This window comes from Neofelis nebulosa, chromosome 4 (genome assembly GCF_028018385.1).
Source record: "Neofelis nebulosa isolate mNeoNeb1 chromosome 4, mNeoNeb1.pri, whole genome shotgun sequence".
NCBI classification, from domain to species: domain Eukaryota; kingdom Metazoa; phylum Chordata; class Mammalia; order Carnivora; family Felidae; genus Neofelis; species Neofelis nebulosa.
This window is the reverse complement of record NC_080785.1, coordinates 133,448,555-133,466,944: the sequence shown is the minus strand read 5'-3', so window position 1 is coordinate 133,466,944 and position 18,390 is coordinate 133,448,555. Positions and strand designations below refer to the sequence as shown.

The following is an 18,390-nucleotide window of genomic DNA, read 5'->3' as shown; positions in this document are numbered from 1 at the left end:
TCAGGTTACCTCACAGGTTAGTTTTTCCAAGATCCCTCCTCTGTGGGAACAATCATCGGGAATCCATCCACATATTCAGAAAAGCAGAAAACAAGAAGTATTACTGTATTTGGGGAAAAAAAGAAAACACCTTCCACCGGAAGCAAAGTCCATAAAATAACAAACGAAAAAAAGTCAGAATAATTAAGCACCAAAATGTTCAGTCATGAGTAAGTTCAGTGGGCAGAATGGTGCTATCAGATTACTCTGTTGAGAAGGCAGACTGGGCATTTGCAAAAAGGATGAAGAAATGAATCCAGCCCCACAAGAAGGTGAGAGAATTAGCTTCATAGCCCTGTAGCATGGTGTTTCAAACCTTCAAGGCTACTGAAATGCTTCAGGTAAAATAAGGCCAAAGCCAATTAATACACATAAAGCTGAAATGGTGGGGAGGGGTGAGAGGGGGAGGAGCTTTGGGCGGCACTCAAGTATTCGTGTGGGGTAGCCATTTCCAGAAGAAAGCACATCCCTATACCTTCTACTTGGCTATCCTGAGCCCATGGCTGTTGCTAAAGTCACAAAGTGGTGTTGAAGCTCCCTCCAGCCATCGTACCTGTGTTCTGGGCAGCGGCAGAAGGATGACCAGAAAGGCAAAAAGAGCATGCGTCCCGTCTGAGTCAGCTCCCAACTGGGACCCCCCCCAGAAGCTCCACAAAACACACTTACACTTCACCAGCCAGCAATTGGCTCCCACCGCCATATTGAATAGGGCTGGAGAAAGGGAAAGGTAGTCTCTCAGCAAAGCATATTACTGCCTCAAAGAAAACTGGGGGTCTGTTACTAAGAATGGAGGAGGCGGAAATCAGGTAAACCACTGGCAGTGGTCACAGACACGAAAGATGCGGCTTCCCAGTTAGCCCGGGGAAGAGTGCTGGAAAGAAAGATACTCAGTCTCCCCTGACAGGCACACTTTGCCTGTACTTGCTACTCTCCACACCTACCCAGGGTGTGCGTCGTGAGGGATCAAAAGGCACCACCCCAGGGGGGTCTGTCCACATCATCATCAGACATATCCTCTGCTCCACTAATTAGACTATATCCTTTACTTGAGGTAAGCGAATGCCTGCTACCCACAGTGGTCTGAGGGAACGTACGGTTTTTGCTGACCTGCTAATTTACCACGGATGACCCAAACTCTCTAGAAATTTGGACAATGAATTCCAGACCTCGGAGCCAGCAGGTATAAGGTTACTAATACTGCCTTACTGCCTGAGTGGTCAGCAACAATTCAGCATTGTGAATAATTAATAATGATACGATAACATCAATAACCATCTTCCATTGATTGCTGACCATGTGCCAAGCATTGTGCCGGGCATTTTGCCCCCAGAGACTTGCTTTGGAGTATTAAATATGACAATGCATCCCACAGCCTCAGAAAATGTTTAGATTAATCTCTTATTTGACATCATCCAGTTAGTAAGTGGCAGGGTAAACCCAGGTCTTCCTGGCACCAACTCCCATGATTTTTTCTAGTAACTGCCATTGATTTAGGCTAAGTCATGTGTCAAGCCTTTGTATCAGTTAAAATATAGGTTCTTGGTTTTTAACAAAGACCAGGTAAGAGTTGTTCAGTTAAGTTCTGGTTCAAATTCAAGTTCAAGTAGAGGGTGGTGGGGCAGGGGCAGGGGCTGGTAGTGTAGCTGTGCTCCATACAGAGAGGGAGGGACCTGGACCTCTTTAACCTTCATGCTCTGCCATCTCCTGGTGTTGGAAGTCATAGAGAGGATGTGACTGCTGGGTGACACTTAAGCTGGACCCAGACCATCAGTGGCTCCATAAGCATCCTGCTCCCACCCTCCGCCGCCAGCATTCCCTCAGTAGGAGCCATTTCAAGGACTCAGCCTTCAGAGGGTGCAGTCGTCTGCCTCCTTCTTCCATTTCTTCTTGACCTCCATTTAAGGGGGCCAGTTTCGGATTTCACCTGGGGAACTCCCAAGGTTGCAAGCCAATGACTGGATTATTGCCCTCATCCCCATGTTTGAAGATGGCTCATTACCTCTTCCTTGTTCCAGAGCTTACGGCAAGGAGAGAAGAACAAATAGAAGGTGTTTCCTTCTAATGCGAACAACTAGAACCTGCACCCACCACTTCCTCTCCCATTCATTGAGGTGGATTAGGTGGAACTTGGTCACATGGCCATACCACCAGACACAAGGGAGGACGGGAAATGTAGTCCCTACTATGGCAGCCAGAAGCCCAGAGAAAACCCAAAGGGTGGAGGTTGTTACTAATAGGAGGAAGGAAACAAAAACTAGACTCTGCCATATTCCTGGATTGCATCACATGAAGAAAGGAACAATCTGATCTTCTGGTTCAGAGGGAGAGATGGGCACTGCCCCACCAAGACCACACAAAATGGGGAACCCCCCCAATGGACCAAGGGAAGGTTGGAAGTGGGACAACCCAAAACTATAACAGCTGTAGTGCTCAGTAATTACATTTTGAAAGAAAAGCAAACCTTAAGAGGTGGCAGGAAAACAAGCTGTTATCATCATAAGAGAAACATAAGTCCTGGCTCATCATGTCACCCAAGCTACGTTTATCCTTTCCTGTTTTTGGTTCACAATCCTTTTCCAAACACTCCTTCCTCAGAGAACACAGGGCTGGCAAATTTTGGGTTTCTGAATGGAGGAAGTGGTGGCTGGTTCTGTGTGGAAGCACCCACTCCAGCTTTTTCCTCTGGACCCAGACCCAGGGGTAGTAGATACCTCAATGGACCTCAGATGCCTGGAGCCACCAAAGAAACAGCCCAATGTGGAGGGCTGGGCAGGCCTGGCATTTATCCCACATTCGTGATCAACACATGCAAGATGACCTCCCTTAGGCCTTCCTCTAGGTGCCTGGGAACAATTCTTGGTCAAGTAAGGATTCACAAGACCCAGACTAAGCCCTCAAAAGTCCTCTCACTGTTAATTATGTATACAATCATACTATACCCTCCATAAATGGTGGCCCTAGGCCTGCCTCTACACATATTGATTGGTTCTAACATCCACGTAGCAGCTGCTGTCAGCACTCTTTCCCTTCTCCTTACTGCTTCCGGACTTACTTTTCCTTACTGCTACATTGCCCTGCTCCCAACCACCACACCTGCATTTATTTCTCTGCCAGGGCTTCCTCGGGCTGATGGTCCTACTTTGCCAAGCACAGGATACAAGGGAAGCCTGTAGGAATTATCACTCTTCCTCCCAGAAGCAGCCCTCAAATGGTGAGGTTATACACCTCAAATGGGTGTATAAACACCCCAGCTCCCTCACCCGTTGGATGAGACCACTGCACTGGGCTGCACTATGTTGCATGTAGGGACTGTGCTGGTTTCCAAGTTTCCACAGTGGGATGGAGCTCTCCTAGCCCACAGTGGCAGTTGGATTGATAACACACTTTCTGTGGGCCTTCTGTTCCTTGTCTCATTTCCTGACTTTGCTGCTGCTGTTTCTTGCACTTCCCAAATACACTGCTTGCAGTCTACCTCAGGATATGCTTCTGGACGGACGCTAGGAAGGCCAGCACTGTGAGACGTAAGTTACAACAGGCTGGCACAGGCTTTGGAGTCAGCCGGACCCAGGTTTGGACCTGGCTTCATCACTTACTAGCTGAGTGATGCTGGGAAAACTATTGGACATGCGAGTGCCTCCATTTCCTCATCTGTAACATGGGGCTAATTATACCAACCTTGCAGGACTGTAAAACTTTAAATAAATCAGTTCCTCTAACATCCCTAGCATTGGTGATAGTACGTTACGGGCACTTAAGAGTCAGCTTCTGTTCTTTCTCAGGTCCGTGTTATGAATGAGGACAATGAGGCTCAGGAAAGGTTTCCTAACTTGTATGAGATTATAAATGGAGTTAAATGATGGATCTTGGGTTCAAACACAAATATATTTTTGGTTACAAATCTACTTATAACTTTCCCATTGGGTCTTATATATTTACGCCAGGGTCTAAATTTCCTCATTTGATGCCCAAAATCTTGCTAAATTTCAAATGCCCAGGTCTTCCTTCCACGCTGTGCTATGCAGACAACACATCTGGCTTCTGATTCTCAGAGATTCCCACATTCTAGTGCCATTCACACCCTTTGCTATTTATGTCCTCTGTCTGGGGGCATGGCTCTCCCTCCCTCATCCAGCTGTGACACTCTTCTACTTTGGGCATAAAGCTTTTTACAAGTTCACTTCTGATTAAAACAGTGTGAGTAAAAATAGATAAACACCCAGTGGAAGAAAGATGATGGGTAACTTAAGGCAGAGCAAATGTCCAGGAAGTGTTTTACCCTGAAACACAAGTGAGGCACCTTCTCCAGTTTCCCTATTTACCTTTGAGGACAGTGCTCAGAGCGTCAAATGCAGGGGCAACGCTGCTGAGCCCCTGCTTGAATGACAGAGTGGAGGCCCTGAAAGGGAAGAGGTACTGAACATTTCCAAATTCACTCCTTTAACTAACAGTGTTGTGTTACCCCACAGCCAGCTAAGTCCACCCAGTGGCAAAGCAGAGGCACAGACAAAAAGGAAAACTGAAGTCATGCTGTTAAACTTACCCAGATTTTTAAAATTAGAAATCTAGAAAGGAGTTATTTTCTTTCAGCATGCATTTAAATTCGGGGTCATTTTAAAAATATGATTTCATTAGGGCACCTGGGTGGCTCAGTCAGTTAAGCATCAGACTTTGGCTCAGGTCATGATCTCACTGTTCGTGAATTCAAGTCCCACTTCGGGCTCTGTGCTGACAGTGTGCAGCCTCCTCAGGATTCTCTCTCTGTCTCACTCTCTCTCTCTGTGTTCCTCCCCTCTCTCAGGATTCTCTCTCTGTCTCACTCTCTCTCTCTGTGTTCCTCCCCCCTCTCTCTCTCTCTCTCAAAATAAAGAAATAAACTTAAAATATATACATATATATTTTATTTAAATGCATATATATATACTCATAAGCATACATACACACACACACACACACACACACACACACATAGGACATAAACTTTCAGGGGTTGGACTTTGAAAGGTCCTAGGTGTGACCTGTATCTACAGTAGGTGACCAGCTTAGTCTGGTTTGCCTGGGATTTCCCCAGATTTAGTACATCCCAGGAGAGTTCTCAGCCCTGAGGCAACCAGGTTGGTTGGTCACCTATTAGAAAACAAGCTTGATTCTCAAATCTCCTTTTTTTTTGCACATCTCCTCAGGCAGTTTAAATCAATCCACCAATCACATTTCAGGGGTTCTGACTGCTTCTTGCAGAATACCCCATTAAATCGTCCCCACTTTAAGAATCCATAAGGATCTTCTATTGAAGAAATCAGAAATTCAGACACCTATGGGGCAAGACTTCAGTGAATGAAAAAGGTCATTTGCACAAAAGCTTTCCATCTATTCTTTACTTACACAAGGAATATACTCCCATTCTTCTGGACACTTACAGCCCATTCAGTCCTTAACCTTCCCTCTTTCGATAGTCATGGGATGGATAACTATTTCTCTACGGAAGAAAACTGCCCAAGCATGATGAAAAACAAGGGCAATTCTCATTTGGCCTGAGTGGTAAGGCCATGGTTTTCTTACTCTGACTTCCTCCTGAAGCTGGCCTTACACAAGGATTCAACTGCAAGTAAGGTATTTCTCTGAGAGGTCATCCCAGGGAACACCAGTGGGAGAGTGGGGAAATGAGAAAAGCAATGAAACGCCATAAAAAGGGGAGTGTCCTATTAAGTCAACTATTGCTATGGGTGACTGGAGATGAACCCTATGGCAAAACTCTCGAAATAGGTGTAGAATAACACCTCAGTTGTCTCACCAGATGGGCAAGGGAGCTCAGGTGTCTGTGCACTGAACCCATCGTCATTGGAAAGGTGGGCATCAAATCCCTGGCACTCACTCCCAGTCAGAGAGAGTCCTCAGCAAGATGAATGCAGGTGCTGGCAGCTGGAGGTCAGGCTGGCCTGCACTGAAATGGAAGGGCAAGTCTATGGGCTGGGCACCAGTGACACCTGCTGCAGTAATCAACGATGGAACCCATGGGCCGCCATCACTCAGAACTAGCCAACTGTTGCCAGGAGGGAATGCAGCCAGTATTGTTAGAGCTTCTGAATTTTTAAAAGAAACCTGGAATCCAAAGGTTTTTTTACAGAATCTGCTGATTCGTAATTGCCGATGATTAATTCAAATATTTTTTAAAATGCTCTAGGAGCTAACTAAGCTCTCTATAGGCAGAATTCAAGCTGCGAGCAAAAAATTCACAGGCACTAACCCAGGTGAACCCCCTTATTCTACAGATGGAGAAAGCAGCACCCTAGACGGAACTGATGTAAAGACCAGACTGCTACACCCAGTTCCCCGTAACTGCCAGCCAAGGAGCCCAGGTTTTCTCCTGACCCACTGTGCTGCCTTCACTAGCAAACTTCCCTCCTCCCTCCACACGTCCATCCTCAACTGGCCGCAGCCTGATCGCTGCCCTCCACTGCACTCAGAGCAAACGAAGTCTTGTTCTTTCCCTCAACTCATTACAATACTTAGTATCACTAGAGAGAAATCAGATTCCTTGTGATTCTTAACTTCACAGAAAGTTACACAGTGCTTATTTCTAAGTACTTTATATATAATTCTCTTGATTCTCAAAGCAACCCTACGATGTAAGGACCATTATTTTCCTAATCTTAAAAGAAAACCATGGCACAGAGAGATTAAGATGTTTGCCTGCATTCAAATAGTTAGTGGCAGAGCAAGGAGACAAATTCCAGGCAGTTAGCTCCAGAGTCCATGGGCCTAACCACCACTCATTCTACACTCACTGTCTCTGAACTACCTACCTAGTTAGGCGTTTAAAATATCCTGATTGGGAGGCGCCTGGGTGTCTCAGTCATTAAGTGTCTGACTCTTGATCTCAGCTCAGGTCACGATCTCACAGTTCGTGAGTTTCAGCCCTGCGTCGGGCTCTGCACTGTTGGGATTCTCTGTCTCTCTCTCTGTCTGCCCCTCCCTGTTCATGCTCTCTCTTTCAAAATAAATGAAAAAACTTTTAAAAATTATTTACATAAAATAATAAAAATTAAAATTAAAAATAAGTAAAATATCCTGACTGGTGGTCCTTTCCCCCATTATAATAGGAGTTAGCAAACTACTAGACCCATCATCCAACTCCTGCCTATTGCTTGTTTTTCTAAATAAAGTTTTACTGGAATTTAGCTTCCCCCATTATTTTATGTATTGTCTGTGACAATTCTTGCCCTAGAAAGACAGAGTTAAGTAAGTGAACACAGACCATATGGCCTGCAAAGCCTAATACATTTAGTCCCTGGCCCTTCACAGAAAGTTTGCTGACCCCTGCATTCTGGACTCGCCAAGCATTCCTGATGGCAGGTTTCTTGATTATGTTGCTTAATCATAATGCAGAAAATCCTCTAATCCCCCCAAAGCCTTAGCATACACAGTGGTGAATTCACAGGTTAGAGTTCCAGAAACTGCAACTGTGCAGAATATATCTGGGAATCTAGGAATCAGCAAAAGTACCCTCAGAACCCCATTTAAGGAAAAAGATACCCATAAAAGAGGTAGACACCTAATCTTGCATACTCAACTCAGCGAAAGTCTTTAAAGCAAGGGGACAGACACAAATACCCAAACTGAGGCAGAGAGGAGAGAGCAAGAGGCAACTCTCATAAGAGCTATCAACAAGCATGCCTCATGGAGAGACAGGGGTTCAAATCCCAGCTCTACTGCTTACTACTACTTTCTTAAACTTCAATTTTCTCACCTGTAAAACAGGAAGAATAATCTCATTTCTTGGGGGTTAGGCAGATTAGCCAGGACTATAATGTACATGAAGTTCCTAGCACCCCACGTGGGGTTTGCTGACTACTCGGAGAAACCGTGTGATTAGGACTACCAGTTACTGTTAGAGAATAAAAATCGGTGATTATTTATACAGAGGCACTCAGCCCCACAATTCAGCTGTCAAAGAGTAACAGGATGATGGCAAGGAACAAAACGCGGTGTTTGTCATGAGGAGCCCAAATCCGGGAACCATCTACCCACATTTATATACTCCGTGTAAAAAAAGTAAAAAAGCATGTGCCATGTTTTCATCAAAAATAGTTCAAGCAAAAAAATAATGTGGGTAGGCAGAGGTAAGCTGTAATCACCTGGAAAAATCACTTTAGTGAAACAGATTATTTATTCCTTGACAACCCCAGATAAATGAAACTGTATAAGAAATGAGAAGAAGAAAGTTTGCCTTGTATACTCTGAAAGAGGACACAGTTGCACAGCCCCCCTTATCATTATAGTGAAAGTATTTGCCGAATAGTATGAACACTTGTGGACAATCTATCAACTTTTAAATAGCCTTTATCTTGATCATTTTCAAATCTTTTCACTGAGGTCTAAAAAAAGACGAGCGATAGTTTTCTGGTATGCTTTTTCCAGGTGTAATTAAGCCTTCCTGCTACAAAGGACAAGAACCACTCGTGATCCAGACAGCTCAAAGCAGCTGAATCGCTGCAAAAAAATGATTTCTTACTCTTCATTTGTTTGAATCAAACTTTGGCCTTGAGAAAACGGGACACTCCCCTTTTTGTAGACAGTGACAATTCAGCTGGATTGAGAACATGAAGGTATATAAGACACTTTTTTTTTTTCACTTCAAAATGCATTGAATTAATTTAGCACAGTTGGAGCAAATTACCATGCTATGTCCTCAATTTACGTCTTATGGCCCTACTGGGCTGAGGCTCTACGTTGTTCCCAGTCTAGGAGCACATGGTATTCATTACTTGATCAGGATCTTGCATTTCAACTTGTCCATTTAAATGGATGCAATTAGTTCATTTGTGATGGCCTCAAATACCCTTATCTTTCCCAGCTTCTCAAAAAAGCTACGCTACCCTAATGTTTTGATCTTTGCCTCAATACTGAAAGGTTACTTGATGACAAGTTATGCCAAATATTATTTTTACTGCACAGCAAATAATTTTACTGAATTGTTCCACCAACACACTGCTGATAAGGAAGCCCTTTGTAAATGCACTTATTTTAAACACATTTATCTGGGACTTAAAAACAATTAAAAAATGAGAATAATACAATAGGGACAGATAAGGCACACGGGGCAACACGTTTGATGGCTCCTAGCGTAAAGGGTTAGGATGGAAGCAACCTCAAGTGTCACCAGCCACTTGACAAACTCAGAGAGCTAATTAACACAGATCAGGTCAGTTGGCTGCTGAGATGAGATTAGAACTGGCCTTCCTGTTTCTCAACCCCTTTTTCCCCCCAGCTCCTCCTCCATCTGGCATAACTGTACCATGTATTAAACCTGGATGAACCAGGACCAGGGTGGCTCTGTGAGCTTTGCACCTCCCTTTCGGGTTGCATATGGTCCTCCTGCTCTTTTACAATGACCGTATTGATGGGATGGGGCCGGTCAGGTGCAACAAGGGAAGCCTGGAAACAATCCTCAGGCTGCATCCATTGTCGGGTCCCCTACCGACACTGTTGGCTGTTATAAGCACCAGCTGGAAGATGGATGCTGGTATTCCAGAAAGACCTTTTGAATCAGGCGGGGCTGTGACTGGCCCCATGCTGTGGCGGAGGCATAATTATTTCCAATAACTGTCTATCTAGGCTAGTTGATGATTTCCAAAGGAAAGTGCCTCCTCGTTGTAACAAAACAGCCAGTGTTTATTTGGGTGGAAGGATGCATTTTTGAACTTATTTCTAATTTATGGTCACAATGCCAAAAACTCTGGTCTGTTAATAACTTATCTAGCAAGGCAGCAAGAAAAATAAACTTGTATAAATAACAATGAAGGATACACCACCTGACAATGTTGGATGTTTGCTGAGGATCTGTTTCAGGGGGCAATACTCTCATTTGAAGCACGATGGGCCATACGAAGCTCCTGGGAGGTATGCTCTCAGGAGAGAAAGCTAGACCTCTCAGGCTGAAACTGCCAGGGATCACAAAGAGCAGAGTCTCTTGCAGGACTGTGTCAAACAGCCCAGACGCTGTTCCAAGTTCAAATTCCGGGTCTGTCACTTACCAGCTGGGTGCATTTTGAACAAGTCACACAGCCCCTCCAAGCCTTGGTTTCTTCCTCTGTAAAGTGCGGGGTACTGTGGGTCACTGTGGAGACGGGTGCCACACACTGTACAAAAAGCACATGGCAAATGCCTGGCACTTCTGGAGACTCAAGAAAAGGGGGACTATTATTTCTAGGCAGGGGCCTATTCTTTGAAGAAACTGGTTATTCTCTCTTTTTTGTTTTTAATGTTTATTTATTTTGGAGAGACAGAATGAGAGAGAGATCATGAGCAGGGGAGGTGCAGAGAGAGAGAGAGAGAGAGAGAGAGACACACACACACACAGAATCTGAAGCAGGCTCCAGGTTCTGAGCTGTCTGCACAGAGCCCAACGTGGGGCTTGAACTCACCAACCACAAGATCATGACCTGAAAAGAAGTCAGCCACTTAACCGACAGCCACTCAGACGTCCCCAGGCAGGTTATTCTAACTGAACGTTCCAGACTAATTCTGTGTTGATCCCATTATTGTGGAAATCTCCACTTTGCATATAGAGGCATTTTCTAGAGTCTTCCTTATTATTCGCACCCTTCCTCCTGCTTGGCAAGCCTGTCTTGGAACTCTCCACTTGCTGCCACATATCTTTCAGGCGGAAGGGAGACATCCCCCTCCTCCCCTCCTGCCATCCTGCTGCAGCGGCTCTGGGCAGACCTGCACCTGTACTTGAACCTCTCCCTTCCCGCCAAGCTTTCTCTGCAGACCTCCCTGGTCCACTCACATCCTCTCTCCCCAACTAGATTAAGCTCCTGGGAGGCAGGGGATTACCTTACCCATCTCTGACCCTTCCACAACACTCAGCACATGTCCATGAACCTTCTAGGTTCTCTGATCCCTTGCTAGGCACAGTATGGTCCACAGATGAGCATCAGAAGCATCACCTGAGAGCTCGTCAGACTCTCAGGCTCCCACCCAGTATCTATTGAATCAGAATCTGATCCCCAAGGGATTCAAGAGCACCATGCTGGAGACACATTCTCTAGTCTGGTATTTCCCAGACTTCCATCATTGGCAGATTCCCTTTGGGGGTGTAGCCATTTTTCAGCACCACCCACACTCTGTTACTAATAAATATTTTAAAATTATTTTACACTGACATTATGTAAATGTCATATCCTAAGCCTTATCCTAAGCAGTAATATGCAGTCTGTCAATAGTTTATTCAGGAAGGCAGAAAGAAATACATTCTTTAATAAGTGTTGAAGGTCTAAGTGGAAAAAAAATATGTTGGTGCACATTAAAATAAACAAGCAACCATCAAAGTAAAATAATTCTCCATCTATCATCTAAAATTAACTCAAACACCACCAGGGGTACACCTAGCCCACTTCGGCAAACACAGCCCTGGGCTATTTTGTAGCTGAATTAGAAGACATCTCCACAATTCCAGACCCTGTGTCCCCGGTCTGGGTCTGCTCCCACCCACCATAGTTGCCTTGTGAGGTAGATGCATTTGTCTGCAAAATACAGACGGTTTTGGAAGATGGTGGGAGGCAAAAAACCTGGGTTCTGGCCCTGCACCATCCCTTAATAACTTGCCAAATCACATCTCTCTTTGGGACTCATTTTTGTGGGTTAGCTGATCTCAAGTTTCCCTTTCAGATCTCACAAAAGGACGTAATACCTGAGAGCAGAGGCTCTGCAGTCAGAACGACTTCGGGTTGAAATTAAGTCTCCATGATTTGCTAATTTCACCAAGTCTCCATTTTCCTCATCTATAAAATGGGAGTGATAAACGTACATAACACCTATATCAGAGGATTTTTGCAAGCATAAGGAAAAGGATGGCTGAAAAATGCTTAGACTGAAATCTAGCACATAGTGTCCAATAAAAAAAAATATAGCTATTAGTGTTTTTTCTTGGCCTCCAAAATAATAATAGCTAATATTTATGGGGTATTTAATATGTAGCAGGCACTGTATGAAGCACTTTACACTGTCATTTTATCCTCACAATAACCCAATGAGGTAGGAACTCCTACTCTCCCCATTTTATAGATGAGAGAAGTGAGGCACAAAAAAGGGTAAGCCACTTGCTCCAAGTCCTATACTCCATAGGTGGTGCAACTGGATTTGAGGGCAGGTCATTGGGGACTCGAGAGCCAGTGTCCCTAACCCAAACTCATTCTGTCTTTCTGTAAAATACTGGTCAACACATAGACTTTGTCAATTCAACAAAGATGATGGGATCCTGGCAAAGCAATTCCCAGCACAGGTGAATGCTTAGGGAATGTGAGCTGGTCTTGTTACCATTAGCTCTACTCTACTATTGTTTATTGAGCCTTCACATCTGAACAGGACCCTAATAGGCATCGGGATGTCCATCCTATCCTGCAGTTATGGTGAGCATCTCTTTATTTTTTTAAGTTTTTTTTTTTTCTTAAGTGTAACATACATTAAAAAATGAACAAAATGGAACTACACAACTCACTATAATCTCCACGTAAACAGCCATGTATCCATCACTCTGTTGCCTCAGAAGCTCCTAGACACTTTCTCTCCCTCCTCCTCAAATATAACTAGTATACCAGGCTTTCTCATCCTCAACACTATATACATTCTGGGTTCTGGGGGTTGTCCTGTACATTGTGGGATGTTTAGCAGCCTCCCTGGCTTCCACATGCTAGATGCCTATAGCACCTTCCCCAAATGGCAACAATAAATGGCAGCAATTTCTCTAGACATTGACAAGGGTCCCTTTGGGGGCAAAATCATTCTGGGTTAAGAATCACTACACTATCATGACCTTTCTGGTAACCACATTCTTGCTTTCCTTTTTACTTTAACCACACAAGCATCCATCCTTAAATGTTATATTTAATCTTGCCTGGTGAAAGGAATTCTTTATCTATTAAAAAGACCTCTAATCATGGTCCCCTAAAATAGTCTATGTGAGGTGACCATATAATTTATCATCCAAACTGGAGGCGGAGGCATTAACCAGGACTGACCCGGGCAAGCCAGCATGATCCTTCCCCTACTTCGAGGGAACCTCTGCTGTGAGTGCACATTATCTCCACAGCCGCACACAATTAGGGCCCCCTTACCCACTGGATAATTGTACACGAAGTGGCAGAGGATAATTAAAAGCAGCACATCCCCAAGGGCAGAGTAACATAGACCCAGATAAATATCTCAAGGCTAACGAGCTGTGGAGCAGAAAACTCACTGGCCTTGGCCCTCAAGGAGGTGTATTCTTCAGACAATTTGCTGAAAGACACCACTTAAACAACTACTTTCACTACATTAGTGCAGCCAAGTGATTAAAATAAACGCCGCCTTCCAAGATTCGTACATAAACGCAAGAAGGGTCAAGACCACCCCTTGTAAGAGGTTTAGGGTCTGTAGTGGATTTTTAATCAATACATCTGCCTTTTTTTCCCTCAGTGCCATTGTGAAGCAGAGCAACCACTGTCAATTTGACCTGTTCTGCATTGTGATCTCCTAAGTCCTGGTATTGACTAGGTTAAAAGTGACAGCTAAGGCTTTCCTTGCATACATGAGAAGTCATATTGATAACCTATTTGCCTCAGTATAATTCAGTTCAGCCTCCATTCATTCTGGCATCACAGAGAACAGAAATCACCTTTCACTGAGTCAGACACTTGTACGTTTCAACAAATGTGTATTTGATTTCCTCAGCATCCTTTTCCCCTTTATCCAGCAACTGTATTTATCTGGAGGTCCAGCCCTCTGCCATCCACAGTCCATGTGGTCTGGGTGAGATTCCACCACAAGGCAAAGACCTCAACTTCTGCAGAAGTCATTTGGCACAGGGCTTCCCTCCAAACCATGCCAATCAGGCCAGTCAGAACTAGTTTTGAGGCTTTTTGTTCAACACCTGGGCAAAGGAGGTCTATCCTTTTTTGTTGGACTTAAACCGAAAATCGTGTAAACTAGCAACTGCTATAGTCAGCTATTCACCCAACAGGGACCCTATACCCAGAGGAAAAAAGAGGAAGACAGAGCTGAAGACCCAAAGAAAGAAATCAGATTCTGAAGTCATTGTTTAGCCCTGAGCAAGATGCACTTGAGGCCAGTTCTAAGTATGTATCTTTCAGTAACCTGAACCTGTATATATGAAAAAAATTTACATATATCTGTATAGGTATGTATCTCCTAATTCCAGTTGAATTGGGTGTTTGTCACTTATTATGAAAATACACCCTGTGGCAATAGCTTTCCACTTTTTAGACAGCAACTCATGGTAAGAATTACATTTTATACTGCAACCCAGAATGTGCATGCAGCCCCAGATACAGAACTAACTCAAAGTTTCATGAAACTACAGAACACTTACTAACATATGACGATGCTGATATTTTCTGTCCTGTTATACTTTAAAAAAAAAATACTGGTTGCAGCCCACTAAATCGATTTCATGACCTTCATTTTAATGTTTATTTATTTTGGAGAGAGACAGAGCTAGCGGGGGAAGGGGTGGAGAGAGAGGGAGACAGAGAATCCAAAGCAGGCTCTGTGCTACCCACACAAAGCCGATGCGGGGTTTGAACTCATGAACCGTGAGATCATGACCTGAACTGAAACCAAGAGCTCAACCGCCTGAGCCACCCAGGCGGCCCTCATGAACTTCATTTTAGAAAACATTGCTTTGTGCGATTAGCTTAGAAAAGGATCGTACCAGAAAAAAATGAGATAAGAAACATCATGATAATTTTGGTCAATCTGATCATTGAGAAAAATAGGATTTGGCCTCTAAATCAAGCATCTAGCAATAGAAAACTGCTACCTTACCATTTCTGACTACCTAGGACACATGTTTACCAGAAGAGGAAAGAGAAATCTTAATGACCCAGAAATAAATAAATTACTTTTTAAAAAAAGCATCTTCTAAAACAAAATAAAAATCATATCTAAAAAGAGAGAGATGAGAGATACATTGAGAAAAAAAGAGAGAGAGAGAGAGACAGTCTTAACTGGTCTTAACTGGTGAGCTGAGTTATATGATTTATTTATCTATAGGCTGAAGATAGCAATTCCAGTGAGCCTCAGCAGTTACTGAGTATGTAAAAATAATGTGTTCATGTTAAGATCAGATCTCTGGGGCAGATGTAGAGGGAGGCAGGGAGATAGGAAGAGAGAGGGAGGAAGGGAAAGAGATGGAGAGAGAGAGAGAGAGAGGTCACTTGCAGTGCAAGCCTCAACCCTTCACTGATGTGTGTACTAGTGTGTAAGATAACTATGAAGAGTTCCTGAAATTTTAGACAATCACTGCAGGCTCTGTACAAGACAGGGTATTTTTTTTAACTGTTTTCCATGTACCTTATTTGTATTGTCAGTTAGCCAAAACTTCCTTTTTGTCTGCTCAAAGCAATGCAGAATCTTGATTAAATCTGTGAAATCAAATGGAGAACAAGGATTCTCATGCTGGCTAGAAACATGCCAGTGACGACAGTAAACAATACTGAGAAAACTTTAGCTGCTTTTACACTCTGGAGTGGCTGTAGCTTTAACTCCCCCGAAATTATTCTACATTATTAGGCTCAAGCACAACTGTCTGCCTGTTTGAGAAGTCAAGAACTGTCCTGCCACTAAGAGGAAAATTTACTCATCTCCAAGCAGGGTGAGGTTTAAGGCAATCACTTGCATAACCGAGGAGAAGCGACTTCTGAGATTTTCCCAGCAATAATGAAACTCAAACCTCACTAAAATGGCATTTTAGGTAGATTTCTTCATTTTCCCTCATTATATTTTTCAAATACATTCCACCTGCATTACTGAATTTAAGCAACCGAAATGTGTGATTAATATTTGCAGATGTCATAAAGAAGTGATTAACCTCTCCCGGGCAATAAGTCCTTGGAATTGCCTGAATTCTTCTGGCCCTCTTTTAGGAAATGTAAGCACTGTTCAAACGTGTGTGTGCGTGTGTGCGTGTGTGTGGTTGTGCTTTACTTGTTATTACAAAATTCTCAGATATATAAAAAAGAAAAAAGCATCATAGACTTATCAACATAACCATCACCTAGTTTGTGACATTTAATTTAGAGACCAAAATATATACTGAGTATTTACTTTAGGTCAGTCACCATCATGTTATGTAATCTAATAAAAAATATATGAGGGACTTATTGTTACTACTATTATTTTCTTCCTCATCATTAATGCCATTACAGCACATCCCCTTTAGAGGCATTGTCATGGTTAAGAGCCCGGCATCTGGAATCAGATGTCTTGTAAACTCCAAATTACCAGTGTGACTTACAGCAAGCTACTTAACCTCCCTCTGCGCTCAGCTTACCACTCCATGGACTATTTATAATGCCCAAAACGTGCCCACTGGGATGCCCGACACACAATAAGCTGCCAACCACCATTCTTAACAGCATGTGTATGGCACATGAAAGTGCCGCCTGAGGAGGTTAAGTAAGGTGAAGAGCTGCTTTTCTTCTCCTCCAGATATTTGATTTGGAAGCTCCACAGATGCATTCTCTTTAGGACGGGAGGCAGCATGTCAGGGATTGCCTTAAAACCTTGCACACATCCTCCAAATTGGTTGGTAAATTTCTGGGGCAAACACTAGCTAACCTTTGTGGATCCACCAGCTTTCCGGAAAGCCTGCTGCTGTCAGCACTCCGCAGTCTTTCTTCTGAAGGGGCCACCTTCCAGACGCAGCCGTCTGGGCACCGGCAAGCAGACCAAGTTGGTTTGCAAAAGTTCAGAGGAGTTGGCTCTGGTATGTTTACAAGTCCTAGCAGATCGCAGGAATGTTCGGGATAATTATTACCCCACCCAGGAGCGCCCAGCCCAACCCTCTCACATCTGGAAGGAAGCGTCCACACAAAGGAGAGCGCGAGAGACCTCCTCCTGCGGCTGCTTTCTCAGGCTCGGGGAAGATTTCAGACCAGCTCTTACCCCTTTTGTCAACAACACCAACCACTGCTCAGTAGTTTCTTTCAGAGCATAGGGCATTCAATGCAAAGGAAGAGTTTACCTTCCAGTCCCAACCGAATGGCATTTCCCAAAAACATCATCTTTGTCCCCTCCCCCGACACGCGCGCGCGCGCGCACACACACACACACACACACACACACACACACGAAGGTGAAAGGTGAAATACTCCAGAAAATTGATAGAGGGCGATCCACACGCACACAGCCTTTCCATCAGAGAAGCGGATAGGATCAGACACGCCTAGTTAAAAGGGGCAGACAAACCAAACCCCAAGTATCCTCTCCTAAGGCCAGTCCTTTCCCTGCCTTTTGAAAGTATCTGGGATTCATCAGCGTTTCTCCCACCTCCCACGAACGCGCAACAACCAAAGCACATGGTCCCTGGCGGCGCGTTTACAAACCCCACCAGCGCCAACGCCTCGAAACCGCCAAACTTCCTGTCCCCACACCACCAAAGCGCTCAAAGCGCCGCGCCAAGTGCCCCGGAGCCTCCAGCGGAGGCAGCCGGAGCCCAGGAGGCGTGGGCGGGGTTTCCTGCCCGCGCGAGCGCCGGAGCCCCGCACCTCCGCTGGGGGTCCCCGGACGCGCGCTGCGCCCGAGGCGCACGCTCAGCGCCCGAGGTGGCCGCCGCTCGCGGTCGCACACCCCCCACCCCCCGCAGCAAGCTGGGCACCCCTGGCAGTCGCCCCCCTACCTGCTCTGCTGCCTCCTGGCTCTGGGGCTGCCGACCGCTACTTTATTGTCTCGGTGGCTCACCGCGCGGGACCTGGCGACCGGCTCGGAGCCAGCCGTGCAAGCAACTCCGCCCTGCGCAGCGCCTTCCCGGGCGCCTGCCTTCCTCTTCCTTCTCCTCTCGGCCCAAGCTCCTGCTCAGCACGTGAGCCGCGCGGCCCGACTCCCGGGCTCGCTGGACAGCCGGCGCCCGCCGCATCCCCGGCCCGGGGCCGCTCGTCGCCCCCGCCGCCGCTCGCCGCGCGTCCTCGCTTTGATCCACACTTAACAGCTGTGCCCCGGCCGCCTGCCTCGCGTCCTCCCGTCCTTCCGTCCTGCCCGCCCGGCCTCGCTGTCAGCCCCGGCTCCCGGCTCCTCTCTCCCCAGCTGCCCCCTCCCGCCGCCTCTCCGGGGGCTGGGGCGGCCGCTGCCAATGAGACTCGGCTGATGCGCTGTTCCGGCCCAGTCATTGTATCGGGAGGGGAGGAAGGGGAGGGGAGCGGGAGGAAGGGAGGAGGCGCCCTCGGCCCCCGCCGCGCGGCTGCGGGCTGGGCTCGCCTTCCCCGACAGAGAAAAGGCGCTGGTGCCAAGGGGCGCGGAGCGGCTGGCGCTGCCGAAAGTGGGGGAAAGGGAGGAGGCGCGAGCCCGCGCCTCTCC

General features: G+C 45.6%; 1 protein-coding gene across 3 annotated transcripts in view; it reads right to left on the bottom strand.

Annotated features, from left to right (window-relative positions):
• FRMD4B (FERM domain containing 4B) overlaps nucleotides 1–17,833 on the bottom strand; it is a 323,079-nt gene extending 305,246 nt beyond the window's left edge. For 2 of the 3 annotated variants that reach the window (XM_058728806.1, XM_058728805.1), the window contains exon 1: nucleotides 17,717–17,833. The gene's annotated coding sequence lies outside the window, so the exon portion shown is untranslated. Of the gene's footprint in view, nucleotides 1–16,656; nucleotides 16,790–17,716 lie in introns of those variants that run through there. The other variant, XM_058728811.1, reaches the window with a different exon arrangement.
• Nucleotides 17,834–18,390: the final 557 nt, after the last annotated feature.